General features: G+C 43.4%; 1 pseudogene; it reads left to right on the forward strand.

The window, feature by feature from the left end:
* The first annotated feature begins 2,079 nt into the window (after window positions 1-2,079).
* LOC142458593 (solute carrier family 2, facilitated glucose transporter member 3-like) lies at window positions 2,080-4,010 on the forward strand (annotated as a pseudogene).
* The last annotated feature ends 15,042 nt before the right edge of the window (window positions 4,011-19,052 follow it).

The following is a 19,052-nucleotide window of genomic DNA, read 5'->3' on the forward strand; positions in this document are numbered from 1 at the left end:
TCTGCTGCACTCCCCCAGTGATTTGCCTCGGTGTGGTGGGATCAGGTCAGGTGCAATTCCCACACTGTGTCTCTGGTGCAGTCCCCTGTATCGCCCTTAGTCACTGATTGGCATCATTTCTCATAGTGGGGCCAGCCATGTTGTTCTCTCTATGGACTGGCTGCTCTACTCAGGAACATCATCCTCATGGCCTGGTGGGCCAGGCTGTGCTCCACTCTCTCCTCCTGCCCCTTCATCTGCTCCCGTGTGCTCTGATCAGATATGTCCATCTCCCGGAGCTGCAGAGTCAATGTCGTCCTTTGGAACAAATTCTTTTTGGGGGAGGGGCAGGAATCCACTTAATTTATGGTGCTGGGGCCAGCCTCCCAGACCTCTCCACTGCATGACACTTATTTATGAATATATACAGAGAGATTGATTTCAAGGACGTGGCTCACAAGATAATAGCGGCTGGCAAGTTCCAAGTCTATGGTTCTGACGTCAGGTTGGAGGCTCTCGTGACTCGTGTAGCTCAGGGGCAGACAAGCCCCAGATCAGGAGGTTAGAGGACAGGCTGCTAAATGGGGGCAACTCAATCCTAGGCCCGAAAATGAGCAGCTGGTGCATCAAGCCCATAGACCCCGAGGTCAGAGGATGAGTCAGATGATGCAGGAGTCAGGTCTAGCCGGCAAAATCAAACAGGCTGGTCCAGACCACCCACATATTTGGGAGCAGGCCACACCTGCTCCCCAAGGAGCAAGGAAATCACCTTTCAATTGTTCACAGCATATCTCATTGTAAAAGTCAGCGGTTTTCAACCTGTGGGCCCCCCGATTCATAACTAGCAAAATAACAGTGATGAAGTAGCAACAAAAATCATGCTATAGTTGGGGCGTCACCAGAACATGAGGAACTGTATTAAAGGGTCATGGCATTAAGAAGGTTGAGAACCCCTGAACTAGAGGGATGGCTGGGTCATTTTGAGAAGCACTGTACCACAGTACCCGCACCGTTTTACACTCCCATTAAGTCTCTCCACACCCTTACAGCATTTGTTGTTGTCGTTGTTGTTTTGGTGTGTGTACATGTGTTTTAACTTTTCTGTTAATGTTGAGCTGAGCTGATTCTCATTTTTGTTTTCATTTGCAACTTTAAAAAATCATTTTATTAGGGGCTCATACAACTCTTATCGTAATCCATAATCCATCAGTTGTGTAAAGCACATTTGTACATTCATTGCCCTCATCATTCTCAAAACATTTGTTCTCCACTTAAGCCCCTGGCATCAGGTCCTCATTTTTCCCCTCCCTCCCTGCTCCCCCCTTTTCTCATGAACCCTTGATAATTTATAAATTATTATTTTGTCATATCTTGCACTGTCCAACATCTCCCTTCACCCACTTTTCTGTTGTCTGTCCCCACAGGGAGGAGGTTATATGTAGATCCTTGTAATCAGTTCCCCCTTTCCAATGAGATATTTTCTTAATGTGCACTTATCCTTTATATAAAACTCTCTCTTATACATGAGTTTCTGTGGATTTGTTTCTCTAAAGTACCCAGACTAACACAAATTATAAGCAAAGAAGAATTGCAATTCACATATTAATTCATCTGGGGTTGGCTCTTGTCTATATTTTACAATGATATTCTTTTTTTAAATCATTTTATTGGGGGCTGTACAACTCTTATCACAGTCCATACATACATCCATTGTGTCCAGCACATTTGTACATTTGTTGCCATCATCATTCTCAACACATTTGCTTTCTACTTGAGCCCTTGGTATCAGCTCATTTTCCCCCTCCCTCCCCGCTCTCCCTTCCTTCATGAACCCTGAATAATTTATAAATTATTGTATTTTGTCATATCTTACACTGTACGACATCTCCCAGGGTGGAGGTTATATGTAGATCCTTGTAATCGGTTCCCTCTTTCCACCCCACCCTCCCTGCACCCTCCCAGGAGATTCTTAATATACCAGAGCTTGCATGTGCACTGGCTAAAATGGATTTGATGAAACTGTTGAAGAACGGGTTCCACTTAATGAAGAGTCATACAAAGATAGCACCCTTATCATGCAAATTCATAGAGACAGCCGACATGACAGACCTCAGACAGTGCTGGAGAAGAATGCCATGCGGCAGAAGGGACAGAAATTAAATGTGTACATAGTGTCATCTCTCTCCCCCTTGAGATACCTGTTTACACATCTTTAGTCCTTATGCCACTTGGATTTCCTATAGCAAAGAAATCTACTGTGTGTAGGAATCAACTGTGGATAGTCTTCACACACTGCAGCTTTGGGGAAACGCCATTCCTTGACTTGTGTTTGTCTTGGCCTTCCTGGTGTGCAGCTGCTGTGGTTGAAAAGTATTAATAGCTTGATTACATACAAAATTAAGTAACTTTCAAACACTTATGTAGCGGCCTAATATATATATGTATATATATAGATATATATGATGTGTGTGTGTGTGTGTGTGTGTGTGTAGTACTTAAGTAATCCAAAACTATTATTCAAGTGATTGTGTTCTGTGTAGCTTCTTAATTTCAACATGCCTTCCCTTACTCTGTGGAGCCTCCCTTCAGGAGGCAAGTTCCCCATGTTCCTAACACATTCCTTTTTCAGGGTGAATTCAGCAGCATGAGACTGATGGAAAGGCATCTACGGGATGCTTTACCAGGAGATTTGCTGGAGGCCTGAAGAAAACTTGCTGCCCAAAAGGACATTTTAAAGCTTTCCTTGGCTGACAGAGGTCTTCCTGGAGTCTCATTTGCAGATCTTTATGGGAGACTCAAAGAGAATTAAATGAGGGCCATGGGGTCTTTGCCATCACCGCTGCAACAATAGGTTCTTTCTGGTTTGGCTGCAACACGCAAGTTATCAATGCCCCGAAGCAATCAGAAGGAATTCACCTCAATTGCGCTTCCGGGAGAGAGTTTGGAAGAAGCCCCCACAAGAATGTTGCTCACCCCCTCTGGTCCTAGTCTGTGGCTCTCTTCTCTGCCGGCCTCTTTGTCAGCCGCTTGGGCAGGCACAATCCATGCTTATTGTGAGCATCTATTGTGGCCATTGCTAGTAGCTGCCGTATGGGGTTCTGTAAAACAGCGAACCCTGGGTCACTGGATGATTGGCCTTTCTGCAGACTGCACAGGTGTTGTACTTTGTACTTGGAGAGGTGTTTCCGACTGCCCTGTGGGCTGCTTCAGGCACGCTTAACCAGCGGGCAGCATCAACAGGATTCTAGTGGGTCGGATTTGGGGCCTGGAAGTCATCTTGGGGTCTGTCCTGTTGGGGTTCACCATCAAATTATAGCCCTTCTGTGTTGTCCTGAAAATCCTAGAGTTTTGCTCATCCACAGAAAGGAGGAGGAAAGTGCCGATCAGATCCCCCCACAGTTGGGGCCGCCAGGAGGTGAACCAGGAAATCCCGGAGATGAAAGATGAGAGTCTGAGATGGCCCAGGAGAAGAAAGCGTTGAGCTGGAGGTCTTCCGAAGGCCCATGGCGTCTCACATGCGCCAGGTCTCGCAGCAGCTCTCTGGGGTAAATGCTGGATTCCGATTCTCAACGGGAAGTTTTGGAGATGCAGGTGTTCAGGAGTCCATCCATGCCGCCCTTGGGGCTTCTGCGGTTAATCAGGTCTTCACCGTGGTTTCACTATGTCTGGTGGAAAGGCAGGAAAGAGGACTCAACATGAGGTTGGCCTTTACGGCCCTTTGCTCCCTCTTCATGACCATCGCTTTGCTGTTAACGGATCAATGTAACGGACTGAGCTTGGCTGTTAACGGATCAATGTAACGGACTGAGCTTGGCTGTTAATGGATCAATATAATGGACTGAGCTTTTCCGGCGTTGTCCCCATTTTGCTTTTTGTGCCCTTCTTTGAAACTAGACCAGGCCATTCCCTGTGCACTGTGGCTGAGCTCTTTAGTTAGGGCCCCGAACCAACTGCAAATGGCAGTGGCTGGTCGTTCCAACTGGACTCCCAACTTTTTGGTGGGATTGCTCTTCCCCTTGGGGGTCGCCTGATTCATCACAGTAGCAAAATGACAGGGATGAAGTAGCAATGAAAGTAATGTTATAGTTAGGGGGTCACCACCACATGAGGAACTGTATGAAAGGGTCATGGCCTGAGGAAGGTTGAGAACCACTGTGCTAGGGGTTTATGTGTTTTAACACTCACTGACTTCCTTGTTATCTTTTTTGGAAAACATTATCTTGAGGGGTCTTACAGCTCTTGTAACAATCCACACATCAATTGTATCAAGCACATCTGTACTGATGTTGACATCGCTATTTTCTAGACATTTATTTTCTATTGAGCCCTTGGTGTCTTCTTCGCCTCCCTTCCCCTCCCCCAACCCTTGTGGCCCCTTGATAAATTATAAATTATTATTTTCATATCTAATGCCGACTGCTGTCTCCCTTCCCCCATGGTTTCTGGTGTTCATCCCCCTTTGGGGGAGGGATGTGTGGATCATCAGGATCGGTTCCCCCTTCCTCCCCTCCTCTCCTGCCCTCCTGATATCCTACTCCCATTTCTGCTCCTGGATTCCGTGTTTCAAGAGCTCTTATCCGTACCTGTGCACATGCTCCGGTCTAGTCTGCAGTGAAAGGCAGGACTGGGGTCATGATAGTGGGGGTGAGGAAGCCTCAAGGAACCAGAGGAGTATTGTGTGTTTCATGGGTGCTTTACCGAACCCTGACTGACTCATCTCTTCCTTGTGACCCCTGTGTGAGGGGATGTCCCATTGTCTAGAGATGGACTTTAGGTCTGCTCCAACCCTCCTCGTTCTCAACAATATGGGGTTTGTTTGTTTGGGGTCTTCTGATGTCTGTTACCTGGTCCCGGTGACACCTCGTGATCACACAGGCTGGTGTGCTTCTTCCATGTGGGCTTGTTGCTGCTCTGCTGGATGTGGCCTTGTTGTCTTCTCGATATTCACCTTCTTCCCAGTTTCTGAGACCCATGGCCGCACTTCTGAAGAGATTGCATGGGTCTTCGAAGGGTGCGAGGCCAGCAGATCTTCTGAGAAGGGCCCCGTTATGGAGATGAACGGCATGTAGCCTATGAAGGAGACAACCATCAATGTCTACGTCATGCCTTCCCCTCAGCTCTCTCCCAACATGGAGGAGGGAGAGACTTCATCAGGATTTAACCCGGGACCGTTTCTAAGAGCTGTTACTTGATTCCCTTCTCATTCCACACACGTCATGAGCACTCAGATAGGGCCGAGGTGGGATTACTGTGTCTTCAGTGGTTTTGTAAACATTTTATTTCTTGGACATCCTTTTCTGATTAGGAGAGACCGAGTGAACTTCCCTGCATTTCAGGAGGAACTGGCCACTTGACATATGACAGCACAGCCAACTCTTCCTGTTGTGGGTTCGAACCCTGCCTCGCTGGGCATACAGGGGAGGAAGAACAAGGGGGCAGCTCCCGCAGCCTCAGACTTAGCAGGAAGCAGAGATATTTCAAGTGTAGAGGGAAGAGGGGAATTTTAAAAGCAAGCACCTTCCTCACAAACAACTCTGCACAGTAAACGAACTTGAGTTTTATTTATTTTATCTTCTGGTTTTATTGCATGCTATTCATTTTTTTAAGGGTAAAGTAATTTTACTGAAATAACAGAAAACAAGGAAATCACGGTAGAGGGAGAAATTTCCAGAGGTTATAGGGAAGAAGGTTTGATCCTGGGAGAGGTTAAGTTTCAGTAAGAAGAAAATAATTTAGGGTAGAAATTGGAGCACAATCGTGAAGGTATAGGATGTGGTGCCTGAGGTTCGCGTGCTACCTCTGACCAGTGTCTGTCATTCAGAGGGCCAATCCCAAGCTTCATTCCCAGAAAAGACATATGCCTGTATGAAAGAGTTCATGCCGTCCTTTGGAACTATTTAAGTCTATAGTTTATATTATTAAATCTAAAATTGTTACTGAGATGGGCATGGTAATTGACGGCAATTGATATGTTTTAATTTCAGGTGGAATCAAGAATGGGTAGGTTATTTCTAGAAATCCTCTTTCCTTTCACAACCAAACCATTCCTAGCTCTTGTACTAGACTCCGATTTTCAAATACGACTACTACCCACCTAGTCAGAGATAGAATATTTCTCCATTTTGTTCTTTACATTTTAAGCATCCATTTTTTTTAGTTGTAACTTTTTTTTAATCGTTTTATTAGGGGCCCATACAACTCTTGTCACAATCCATACATACATCAATTGTGTAAAGCACATTTGTACATTCATTGCCCTCATCATTCTCAAAACATTTGCTCTTCACTTAAGCCCCTGGCATCAGCTCCTCATTTTCCCCTCCCTTCCTGCTCCCCCTTCCCTCATGAACCCTTGATAATTTATAAATTATTACTTTGTCATATCTTGCCCTGTCCGACGTCTCCCTTCACCAATTTTTCTGTTGTCCATCCCCCAGGGAGGAGGTCACATGTAGATTCTAGTAATTGGTTCCCCCTTTTCAACCCACCCTCCCTCTGCATTCCCAGTATTGCCACTCACACCACTGGTCCTGAAGGGATCATTTGCCCTGGATTCCCTGTGTTTCTGGTTCCTATCTGTACCAGTGTACATCCTCTGGTCTAGCCAGACTTGCAAGGTAGAATTGGGATCATGATAGTTGCGGGGGGTGGGGGGAGGAGGATGGAAGCATTTAGGAACTAGAGGAAAGTTGTATTTTTCATCATTGCTACATCGCACCCTGTGTGGCTCGTCTCCTCCCCGAGACCCCTCTGCAAGGGGATCTCCAGTGGCCTACAAATGGGCTTTGGGTCTCCACTCCGCACTCCCCCTCTCATTCACTATGGTAAGATTTTTTTGTCCTGATGATCCCTGATACCTGATCCCTTCAACACCTCGAGATCGCACAGACTGGTGTGCTTCTTCCATGTGGGCTTTGTTGCTTCTGAACTAGATGACCACTTGTTTATCTTCAAGCCTTTAAGACCCCATATGCTATATCTTTTGATAGCTGGGCACCATCAGCTTTCTTCACCACATTTGCTTATGCATCCACTTTGTCTTCAACAATCATATAATGGAGGTGAGCACACAATGGTATGATTTTTTGTTCTTTGATTTAAGCATTGATTTTGTTGTGTTTTATTTTAACCTATAGCTTTAAAGACATTGTTAGGAGAATTTATAACCTAACTTGAATTTATAAGCTCAGCTCTGGTAGGTTTTTTTTCTTGAGTGAATATTAATCCAGTTTTAAATGTGTTGTGTCTTTATGGTCATTGTATGCTTGTGTGTCTGTTTTATGACATTCAGGGGACTTGGATCATCTTAATCGCCCATACTTGAGGTTGTCTGAACATGTACGCAGTGTAGCCCACACTTGAGAGAGTACAAATGTATGTGCACTGTCAGTTTGCTCTGGAAGTAATGTATTGATATCTCGTTTCCTCTATGTTCCTACCATTTTCTTTTGGGTAGATTATATTAAACACATCTCTGTGTATATAAATAATACTGCCTCTGCTAGATGGAATTTGCATCTTCTTTATTTTAGAATTCAATCTCCTGTGGTCTCCTTTGCTTAAAGAGTTGGAAGAGAACTTCCTAAACTTTGAGGATGGCGGGTTCCTCCTTACTCGGGAGAGAGTGAGAGAGAGAGAGTGGCATCAGAGCGCCCAAACCTCTTGAGGATAAAGAGAGGGGATAAAGAGGCAAGCTTTGAAAGGGATAAGAAGCAAATGGAAGACTGGCTTCGAGTCCGGGAGAGTTTCAGATTCATGAGGTCATTAATGCCACAGTCATCTCCTAGTTTCCCAGCAATTTTAAAAGGAGACTGGGCTCTGATGACACCCACCCTTCTTCCCACTTTTCTATGACACTTGATCTCTTTTCCCTCCTTGATGTTTACACATTATAAACCCATGTGCCAAACTCCTGCTTATGACAGTGTTTGAGTTCTCATCATTCCCTCTGGTCACTGAGCATTTGTAAGGATAAAAACCCACATCACCATGGAGTGGGGTTCTGTTGAAAGAGGTAACTTCTCTCTAACTGCACTTCTACTTCTGGCCTGTGGCAGTTACATAACCTACAGTCAACTTGAACAAAGGGGTGGAGTCAGGCCTTTCAATCAGGTCATAGCCAATGAAGCCTCTGTGTAGGCATGACTTTCTCCTGAGGATTCTGGGAACTCCTGTCTTCCTCCCTGGAGGCAGAGCGCACACTCTCTTTGCTTCATCTTCCTACTGACAAGACACATGGAACTGCGCAGATAGAGCAGAGCCCTGGAGCTGGAGGAGCCATGTGAACACCCACACCAGTGCTGAGATGCTTCCACTGCCACTGGACCCCCAAGACTTTCCACCCACTGACCTGTGATCTTCCTGCATTCAGCATCATTGCATGTGTTGCATGAGTCTGAAGAGGAATTTATAGACTGGTATCAGATATATGAGCTAATATCGGACTTATGGACTTGATCTTGACTGGGCTGGGATGTTTTCTTAATTTACAATGACTCTTTAGTATAAAGCTCGTTCTTATACACACATGAGTGACTCTGGATTATTTTTCTCTAGTTGACCTGAACTAACACATGGCCCCTCAAAAACAGTCAGTTGGCATTAATGCAGCTTGGAGGTTTGCTCAGTGAACAGGTTGTGAATATTTTCAAATGAAATTTGATTACTGTTAATGTTGGTGGGGGTTGTTTTGAAATAAAACTTGTGAAAATACATATTTAAAAATATTGGACATTTCTGGCAAGGGGAAGGGGTGGGGGTCACACATTGAAATCCGTCCTATATATTATAGATGTCATGTACGTGTGTGACAAAAAGGATTTTCCTTGTTCACTTTTCATTGGCTGTTGTTTAAGTTGACACCTTCCCTTCTCAATAAAAATTCATTTACAAATAAATAAATGAATGCAAGGAAGAAAGAAGGAAGAACTACCCCTGGAGTGGCAGCTGCGATTAGAATCACCATCTCGTTAAGTTTATGATGATCCACTGCCATTTTTCCACCTCCACCTGTTTTTCCACGCATGCCAAATAGGTGCGTTAAAGGGGGATGTGGAGAGAATGTCCACATCCTTCAAGTCTTTGATTGTGGCACTAATCTCTGCAGTCCCTCCAGACATGTTGTATGGCTTCTGGTTCACTATTTTCCTAGGGTAAAGCACTTCTATTGGTTTCTGCTTAACCTTTCCTGCCATCGTAGCCCTTGTTCCACAAGCCAGCGACCCAATGTCGTGGCTCTGCCAGTGGACGAGTATGTCTATTCCAATAATAGAACTGGGAAGTTTGTTACAGGTGCGGTCAGAGACCCATCTGTGAAGGGACCGCCAACCTCTCTGAATATTCCCGTGATTGCTATTTTACATAAGCCAAGATGGGTTCAGAGACCCACTAGACCCAGTGCACGCTGAACCTAAGCTAAACTCCATTAATAATTTGGCCTCCACACACCCTCACTCTGTTGGGTCTTAAAAATATTTTTATCTCCTGGAATTAGTGTCAATTCAGAGTCCGTGTCCAGTAATCCTCGAAAAATCTGACTATTCCCTTTTCCCCAGCGAACAGTCGTTCATGTATGCAGCTGCAGATGCCTTTGGGGAAGGTCAGGGGAAGGACTAACAGTATAAATTTTGGGCGGTGGAATGGAGGTCTTTGTCAAAGGGACCCAGCCTCCGCTTAAGTCGACGAGCTATAGCTCTAAATCTGACTCAAGTCTGGGAATTGTTGAAGAGTCAAGACTCCTTTATGGCAGTTTAAGTTAGGCCGCCATTTAGCTGACTTGATACAGATCAAGTAAATGTTTAGTAGATTCCCCAACTGTTTCACTCCTAGAGATACCCTGCCTACAGAGCCAAAACCTTAAGGCCATACGAGTCCAGCTATGCCCATGACTACTCTGACTCTGCTGCCCATTATAGTAACCGCGCCATCTTGTCTCCACCACAGGACCCCGATCAGCACCATGGTAGTTAGGCGTCTTGAATTCAGTTAGGGCAGTTCACACTGCAAAGCTTGGCTTATATACAATAGCAACCATAGGCTTCCTCAGAGATGTTGGCTCTCCCTTCACAGATTTCTTCATCACTGTTGTGGTAAATGGTGGGTCCTCTGGGCACTCCCTTGGTGGGTCTGTGGGTCTTTCCTTACAAGTCCACTCTAACGTGCCAATTTCCCTAAGCATCGGGGTACCTCCTTCTGTAGCATACCAAGGTAGATCTAGCACTTCAACGGATTGTGAGTCGTTGAGCAAACCATACTTCAGTGAATCAGACAAATAAACTATTAAATCTTCCCCTGACCTTTCGAGCTAAAACATTGAATGAGAATTGTGGGCCCGTATCAGCAAACTCAGATTGATCCAACCATATGTCCCTTGCACCATTGTCCCACACGATTAATAACCATTCCCACATAGATTCTCCAGGTCTGTACACATTACACAATTTAGTAGTTCTTTAGCAGTATAAAGAAGATCTTCCTGGGTTATCATTTGTATTTCACCTTTTGGGTCCAGATGGGACTTAAGTCTAATTATAGTGCTAAAAGAAATAATGGGTGAAATAAGGGTGTTTACAACAAAAACTTAGCAGTATCTTTTAAGGCATCTGCCACAGCCCAGTTAACATACCAGCATGCACAATTGGGTTAATTTCTTCAAAGGCTGGGTAGACTAGAGAGAGAAAAAATCAGTGACAGTCATATATGTATAGGACAGAACTTTATATTAAGAATTAATTGTCTATCAAGAAAACAGCCCAGCCCAGCCCAGATCAAGTCTGTAAGTCTGATACTAGTCCATAAATCCCCCTTGAGACTCATGCAGCCACACGCAATGACGCCGAGTGCAGGAAGATGACAGGCAGTGGGTGCAGTCTTGTGAATCCAATGCCAATGGGCCCTGGCAGGCCTCTAGCATGGCTCCGGCAGCTCTGTGAATGACTCAACAGCAGGAAGGTGAAGGGAGTGAGAGAGAGAAGTATCCCAGAATCCTCCTTATGAGAAGACTGCCCACCAGGGAGTACCATCAGGTTGTGACCTGACTGACAGTCTAGACTCCACTCATATTTCTTACAGGTGCCATGTTGGCACCAAAAACCTAATTATCACAAAAGGTACTTGGAAGGGATAATGTTTTTACTGAAAATGGATTAATGGACAAAGGTGGAATATTCTCTTCAAATGAGAGGGATGGTACTATTAGCTGAAGTGATTTAATGTAATTTAGGAGCCCAACGTCCCCAGACCAAGTTTCAGGGGCCCATTTCTTTCCAATAAATGTCTTCACTTTAACATCGGACACCATTTGAGTTTGGGAATTTCAGTTGGTGTTGTAAGTCAGCCCTTCTTTTGATGACCCCAGTTTTGGTTTTTGGTAATATCAGCTCTGTTACTAGAAAAAATAAGGTTTTCTTTCATAGCACACATGGAAACTTGAGGTCTTTTATGCGTCGTGTGGCTCTGAAGCCCTGAACTCCTCTCTGCTTTGCCATTTTGTCTGTTGTAAGTAGTACCTACCAACCAGCGTCCCTATATTTCTCATCCTGACAAAATTACTGAAAATATATCAAGTACAAGGTCACCCACAGGCTCACTTCTCACCAACACTTCATCTGTTGGTGGTAATATTTTGCATATTGAAATTGCTACCTTACACCATGGATTAGCAGAACCCTCTTAAGAGCTGTAGGAGCCCAGGTGGCACCGTGGTTACACGTTAGGCTGCGATCTGAAAAGTCAACCGTTTGAAACCGCCAGCCCCTCCCCCAGAGAAAGACAGGGCTTTCCTAGTCCCATCAATGGTTACCGTCTCAGAAACTCACAGGGGCAGTTCTACCCTGTCCTAGAGGGTTGCTATGAGTTGGCATCAACTCGGTGGAAGTGGGTTTCTTTACTAATAGTGGCAAAGTTATCTGTACTAATGGTTTCTAAGTTATCAGTGCCTCAAGAACTAATCAGACTTGAAAACCAATTTTAAAAACTTGCCCTTATGTTTTTGCTTCTCTAGAATCACTCTTGGTGGCACATTTATTAGGCTAGGCTCTCTAGAGAAGCAAAAAGAGTATACATATTCCAGTATAAGCCGACCCAAATATCAGCCAAGGTACACAATTTTACCACAAAAACTGCATAAAAATTTGCTAGAGTAAGGTCCACCTAGATAAGATAGGCTGGACAAACAATATGAGAAGAAAATAAGGAGTGTGGGATGTAGGGGAAGGGAGGAGGTGTTGGCCAACCCAGGGACAAGGGAACAATGAGTGGTTCAAAACCAGTGGCAGAGAGGGGATGGGAGGACTGGTAGGGAGTGTCCAAGGGCAAGGTAACTGAGCGGAATTACTGAAACCAGGAAGAAGACTGAATATGGTAGTGGGACAGGAGGAAAGTGTAAGGAAATAGAGGAAAGGAGTAGGAGGCAAAGGGCATGCACACAGGTCTAAATACAGACATGTACATATGTAAATATATGTATGTTTATGGGGGAAACAGACTTATGTGCATATATTTAATAGGTTCAGTAGTAGGGTACCAGGTGGACATGGGACCTCCTCATGCGCATTCCCTTATACAAGAGCACTTTGCTCAGCTAAACGACTATTTCATGATATCCACCTTCCTGACATGATCACCGAAGACAGACGTGCGCATAAGCAAACGTGGTGAAGAAAGCTGATGATGCCTGGCTATCAAAAAGATATAGTGTCTGCGGTCTTAAAGGCTTGAAGGCAAATAAGCGGCCATCTAGCTCAGAAGCAACAAAGCCCACATGGAAGAAGCACACCAGCCTGTGCGAACACGAGGTGTTGAAAGGATCAGGTATAAGGCATCATCAGAAAAAAAAATCTTACCATAGTGAATGAAGGGGGAAGTGCAGAGTAGAGACCCAAAGCCCATTTGTCGGGACACTGGAGATCCCCTTGCAGAGGGGTCTAGGGGAGGAGATGAGTCAGTCAGGGTGTGATGTAGCACCGATGAAGAATACAGCTTTCCTCCAGTTCCTAAATGCTTCCTCCCCCTACCCCACCCCAACTACCATGATCCGAATTCTACCTTGCAAGTCTGGATAGAGCAGAGGATGTACACTGGTGCAGATAGGAGCTGGAGGCACATGGAATCCAGGGCAGAAGATACCTTCAGGACCAGGGGTGTGAGTGGCAATACTGGGAGGGTAGAGGGTGAATGGGTTGGAAAGAGGGAACCGATTACAAGGACCTACGTGTGACCGCCTCCCTGGGGGATGGATAACAGAAAAGGGGGTGAAGGGAGACGTCGGACAGGACAAGATATGACAAAATAATAATCTATAAATTATCAAGGGCTCATGAGGGAGGGGGGAGCGGGGAGGGAGGGGGAAAAAAAGAGGACCTGATACAAAGGGCTTAAGTGGAGAGCACATGCTTTGAAAATGATGAAGGCAAAGAATGTACAGATGTGCTTTACACAATTGATGCATGTATGGATTGTGATAATAGTTATATGAGTCCCTAATGAAATGTTAAAAAAAAAAAAGAAAATGGCTCACACACTTGCAACTGTGGCTAAGTCCAGTTCAATTCTGTGGGTCAGCTGTTAAGGTGGAGGCTTCACTTGACTCATGGGGCTGAGAAGGCTGATGAACAAGGAATCAGGAAAACAAAGCAGAAAGATGAAGCAGGAAGACCACAAGCTGATGGATGCAGAGGAAGATGAGTCAAAAGTTATCAAGTCAGACTGTGGCCACAGTGTCCAATGAAGCCAAGTTCAGCAGGTCAGATGGCAGGTCAGATGATACGCTGCTGATGGCTCCCAGCATCAGCAGGCAATATGGCAATCCATTGGCTGAAGTCCAAAGAAATGGAGGTCAGTGAGCCAGATGCAGGATCCAGGCTCATAAGAAGCAAACAAGCTCTCCACAACATCTATTCGTACAGGAATCAGACATCTCTGGCCCACCCCACCCCCAAACCCTCTAGGAAGGCCCCCTGGTGACACAGCAGTTACCTGTTGGGCTGCAATCTGCAAGGCTGGCCGTTCCAAACCACAAGCTACTCCTTGGGAGAAAGACTGGACTTTCTATCTCTCGTAAACAGTTTCAGTCTTGGAAACTCAAAGGGGTAGTTCTACTCTGTCCCAAAGGGTCACGCTGAGTCGACATCAACTTGATGGTGGTGAGGATGAGTTGAGTTTGACAGCCTCTGGGATACTCCGTTTCCATTGCACTGGGGCTGTGACCTGAGTAAAGGAGTTAAAGTCCACATGAATTTTCTAACAACGGATTGGCTGCTCACAGCAGCTCCCATTACGGAGTTGATTACATTGTATCACATACACAACATCTGGGGGGTTCCTAGCAGCCAAACCACTGAACATCCTGACCCTGGAATAGTCAAGTTGAAGCAACATTTCATTATCACCGAGTTTTTGATGTGTAACAAGGAATTTGTTGGTGCACCTTTTCAATGTTCTGCTCTGCTTCCTCAGAGGTATCGGTTACAGCACAGGCTCTTTCTTGTGCTAAGAGGAAAATCCAAAGCAATTGTATTATCTGCTACAGTCCTGGAATGGGTATTCCTCTGTGGAACTGCTTAGGTTATCATCTTATCCTGTTTCTAGAGACATGTTATGAACAGCTCTGTCTAAGCTGGCGATCCATAAAACCACAGATTTGGGAGGTGTTTCATTAACCTAACCAAATTGCATCTTTTATGGGGTGTGATAGTTTATTGTGCCAGCCTGGCCGATAAACACAAGTAGGATTAATTGAAGGGAGGAGAGATAAATGGCTCAGTGAGCCTCGCCTTGCTTGTCTCTCATTCTTTAATCATTGGACCAGCGTGCGGCTGCCTTGCTTGTTCTGTGCCTCAATTTAAAGGGTACACTACCTGTGGGACACCTAGCCTGTGGACTGTGTCACTGTAAATTAAGGTCCCTTTAAGCCCACACGATTGAAATATTCATCTCTGGAGCTGGGGACCGACAGTTGGTGACAGTTGGTGACCTGCCTTGCTGTTTGCTGCCTGGGTATATATAAGCCAGCTCTCTCTACAGAAGAGGAACTGGCAGCCCTCACAACTTAAAGGACTGCTAGTATCTCACTGCTTTATAATTTAACTGTTCATTTCTTGTATTATCTATCTATCTGTATATAATTTAATGGTTCATTTCTTGTGTTATATATCTATCTTTATAAATATATATATAATATTACTAGCAATCTGGTTTTGTCTCTCTAGAGAACACTGTCTGACACATGGGGGTATAACACCCCCAGGTGTTTTGAGTGGCTCTTTTATTTTGGTTTTAAATTTTCACACTTCTGCAGCAGTCTTGAGTTTCCTTGAGAGCCTGGATATTAAAAAGTACTCCTAATGGTTCTATAGTACTTCAACCTATCATGTATCATTGATGTAAACATGATGGGCCAAGCATAGAGTTCATCATTTGAGCTATGGTTTTATTTACTGGAGTAATCTGATCCTCCATATAAAATCATATCTCACCTTAGAGCGCTAATGACTTTATTCCCATTATAGATATTTAGGGAGAAGATGGTTTGGCTAATTTGTCCAAGAACGTTTTCTGTTAGAGAGTTATTACTAATCGAATCATCAAAACCTCATTATGTCCCATATTTTTTTAATAAAAGGGTAAAGATTTATAATTATATTTATAGTCAAGTTGCTTTGGAGGATGCATATGACACCACTGTATAGCACCTATCAGGTTTTATAGTTAGGATAGGATGTCCATTCTAATCTTTACAACAATTCTCAGACATTTGGCAGCTCTAGGAATGGGGAGAGAATTTAAATTGAAGTAATCTACCTCAGTGAAACTAACTGATGAATGAAATAAGGCACTTGAGGTAAAGTCTCTAGTTCAAGGGAAGACTGTAATTTGGCACATACAGTTTATTTAAAAGTCAAGTTGAGGATGATGGTGACTTTGGGTACACGGCTATAATTAGATATCAAAATAACAGATGGATCTGAAGAATAAAGTACAGAGAGAGGGGAAGAATGACAGATCCAGCCGCTAGTTAAATTGCTTGATTTGGCTATTGTGCAAGATCTAACAAAAGCATTATTTTCTCATGCAATTAAGGTATAATAGGCACTATACAAATAGCAGTAATATTGAGCTTCATGCCCATTTATATTGGTAGACAAGATATAAATACAATCTATCCTAAATAACTGTTTTTAAAATACTAAATACTGATTACAAGGAATAATGTAAAGAATGCTACAGCAGGGTCGCAGGGAGACGAGCCAGTCAGGATGCAGATTGCTTTACACTGACATTTTCACAATATTGAGCCTTCCAATCCACAAATATGGAAGATGCTTTGTGTTGATTCCTTTTGGTTTCTTGTAGTCATGTTCTATAGTTTTCTTCATACAGATCTTGTTGTTGTTGTTAGGGTTATTCCTAGGTATTTCAGCTTTTGTGTGGCTATTGTGAATGGTACTGCTTCCTTGATATCTTTTTCTGTATTCTCATCACTGGTATGTAAGAATCCAATTGATTTCTGCTTATTACTCTTGTATCCTGCTACTCTACTGAACTTCTCTGTTGTTTCCAGCAATCCTATGGTGGACCCCTTAGGATTCTCCATATATAAAAACATCTTGTCTGAAAGTTTCACTTCTTTACCCAATCATACACCCTTGATGTCTTGCCACCGCCTTATGGCATCATCTAGGACTTCCAGTACAATGTTGAATAGAAATGGGGACAAGGGTCATTCTTGTTGGGTTCCCTTATTCAGTGGAAATATTTCTAGCTTTACTCCATTGAGTGTGATATTGGCTTTTAGTTTTTCATATATGGCTTTTTTTTTGTATTGAGGATTTCCCCTAATAATCCTATCTCCTTGAGAGTCTGTCTTAGGAATGGTGGCTGTTGGATGTTATCAAATGCTTTTTCTACATCAGTTGATGTCCTCTTACTTGTTGATGTGGTGGATTATGTAAATTATTTTTTGAATGCTGGACCATCCCTGCATCCCTAGTATGAATCACACTTGGTCATGTTGTATTATTTTTTAATATTTTTTTGGATTCTATTGGCCAAGATTTTGCTGAGGATTTTTGTTTCTGGGTTCATGACATATCAGTCAGTAATTCTCTATCCTTGTGGGGGTCTTTGCCTGATTTTTGGCTTCAGGGTGACGTTGGCTTCACAGAATGAGTTTGGCAGTTGCTGTTCCTTTCTGTGTTCTGGGAGAATTTGTGTAGGATTGGTGCCAGTTCTTCTCTGAATGCTTGGTAGAATTCTCCTGTGAATCTATCTGACCAGGGATTTTTATAGTTGGGAGTTTCTTGATGACCTTATCTATTTCTTCTTTTGCTGTGGGTCTGTTCAAGTTCTTAATGGTCGTGTGTGTTAATTCAGGAAGAGAGTGATTGTCCATGTCCTCCAAATTACTGAATTTGTACTGTCTTTTGTAGTACTCTATGATTAATGTTTTTATTTCATTAGGGTCACTGTGACTTCCCCTGTTTCATCCACGAGTCTAGATGTTCATATCTGCTCCTTTTCCTTTGTTAAGTTTGCTAGCAGTTTGTCAATTTTGTTGATCCTTTCAAAGAACCAACTTTTTGCTTTGTTGATCCCCCCCCCCCCCCCGTTTTTCTTTTGTTTTCCAGTTCACTTATCTCCACGCTGGTTTCTATCATTGCTTTTCTTTTGCTGTTGGAAGGATCATGCTCTTTGTTCTAACTGCTAGAGGTGCGGTGTTAAGGTGCTGACCATAATTCCATGTGTACATTTACTGCAATGAAGTGGCCTCTGATAACTGCCTTTGCTGCATCCATAGGGTTGCTATGTTGTACTGTCATTCTCATTGGTTTCTAGGAACTTTCTAGTTTCCTCTCTAACTTGGGCTGTTGCTCATTCTTCTCTGAGAAATGTGTTATTGCGTCTCCATGTGTTTCTCTTTGTTTGTTTTTTGTTGTTCTTCCTATTTTTTTCTCGAGATTTATGGAGCTGTGGTTACAGAAGGTGGTTTGAATGACCTCTATTTGTTTGAATTTTCTCAAGCTTGCCTTGTGTCCCAGCATGTGTCTATTTTCAAATATAAGCCACGTGCATTGGAAAAGAATGTGCTTTTGTTTGCTGTTGGTTCAAGACTTACTAAATATGTTTAGTAAGTCAAGTTATTCCATTGTGTTGTTCAGCTCTTCAGTTTCTTTATTGAGTTGTTTATCTGTTGATCTGTATTTTTTTGGGGAGCAGTCTATTGAAATCATGTACTATGATTGTTGGTCTGGTGATTTCTCTTTTCATCCCTTTGAGGATTTGGTTGATGAATTTCAAGGCTCTTACATTGGGCACATATATGTTTACTATGTTTATGGGTTCTTGGTCTATTGATCCTTTGAGCACTATGATATTCCCAGTCTTATCTCTCATTATGTCATGAGCCTTAAGATCTATTTTGCCAGAGATTAGTGCTGCCACCCTTATTTTTGTTTTGTTTCATTTATTGCCATTAGCTTGGTACATTTTCACCATGATTGGACTCTCTGTCCATTTTTTTAAACAGAAAATAGAGTTTAATTTCAGGACCCACCCCATTATTATCCAAGAAACCCAACTTAACAGTTTCTCTTTTTGTTTCCTAACTTTAAATTTTCTTTATCAAGACAAGTCACAATGACCACCTGGTGACAAAGAGGACAGAAGGGATATTGCATTTGTCCAGATTTTGTCACATTTGAAACAGAGAAACACATGCTCATCAGGGAAAAGTATACACCTTTCACATTCCAGTAAGCACACAGTGAGCAAAGCAGGAATGTGCTGATTCTGACCCACAGGGACCCTGGGAGACAGAGTGGAGCTGCCCCCGAGGACTTCCAAGACTACAACTCTTTTTTCCCCCTTTTTCGGGGATGTCCAATAATTTAAATAGTATTTCACTTCCTGGAATCCCACGTCATCCTCAGGTTTTCTTCATATTCTTTTGCTTTTTTGTTTGATAGCCTCTCCTGTTTGCTGAATTCTGCTTGGTTATCTTCAAGATTGCTGATTCAGTGTTCTACTCCTTCAATTCAATTGGTAAGATCATTCACTTTTTCTTTTTGGTTATATCA

The sequence above is a fragment of the Tenrec ecaudatus genome, chromosome 10 (assembly GCF_050624435.1).
Source record: "Tenrec ecaudatus isolate mTenEca1 chromosome 10, mTenEca1.hap1, whole genome shotgun sequence".
In the NCBI taxonomy this organism is placed as follows: Eukaryota; Metazoa; Chordata; class Mammalia; order Afrosoricida; family Tenrecidae; genus Tenrec; species Tenrec ecaudatus.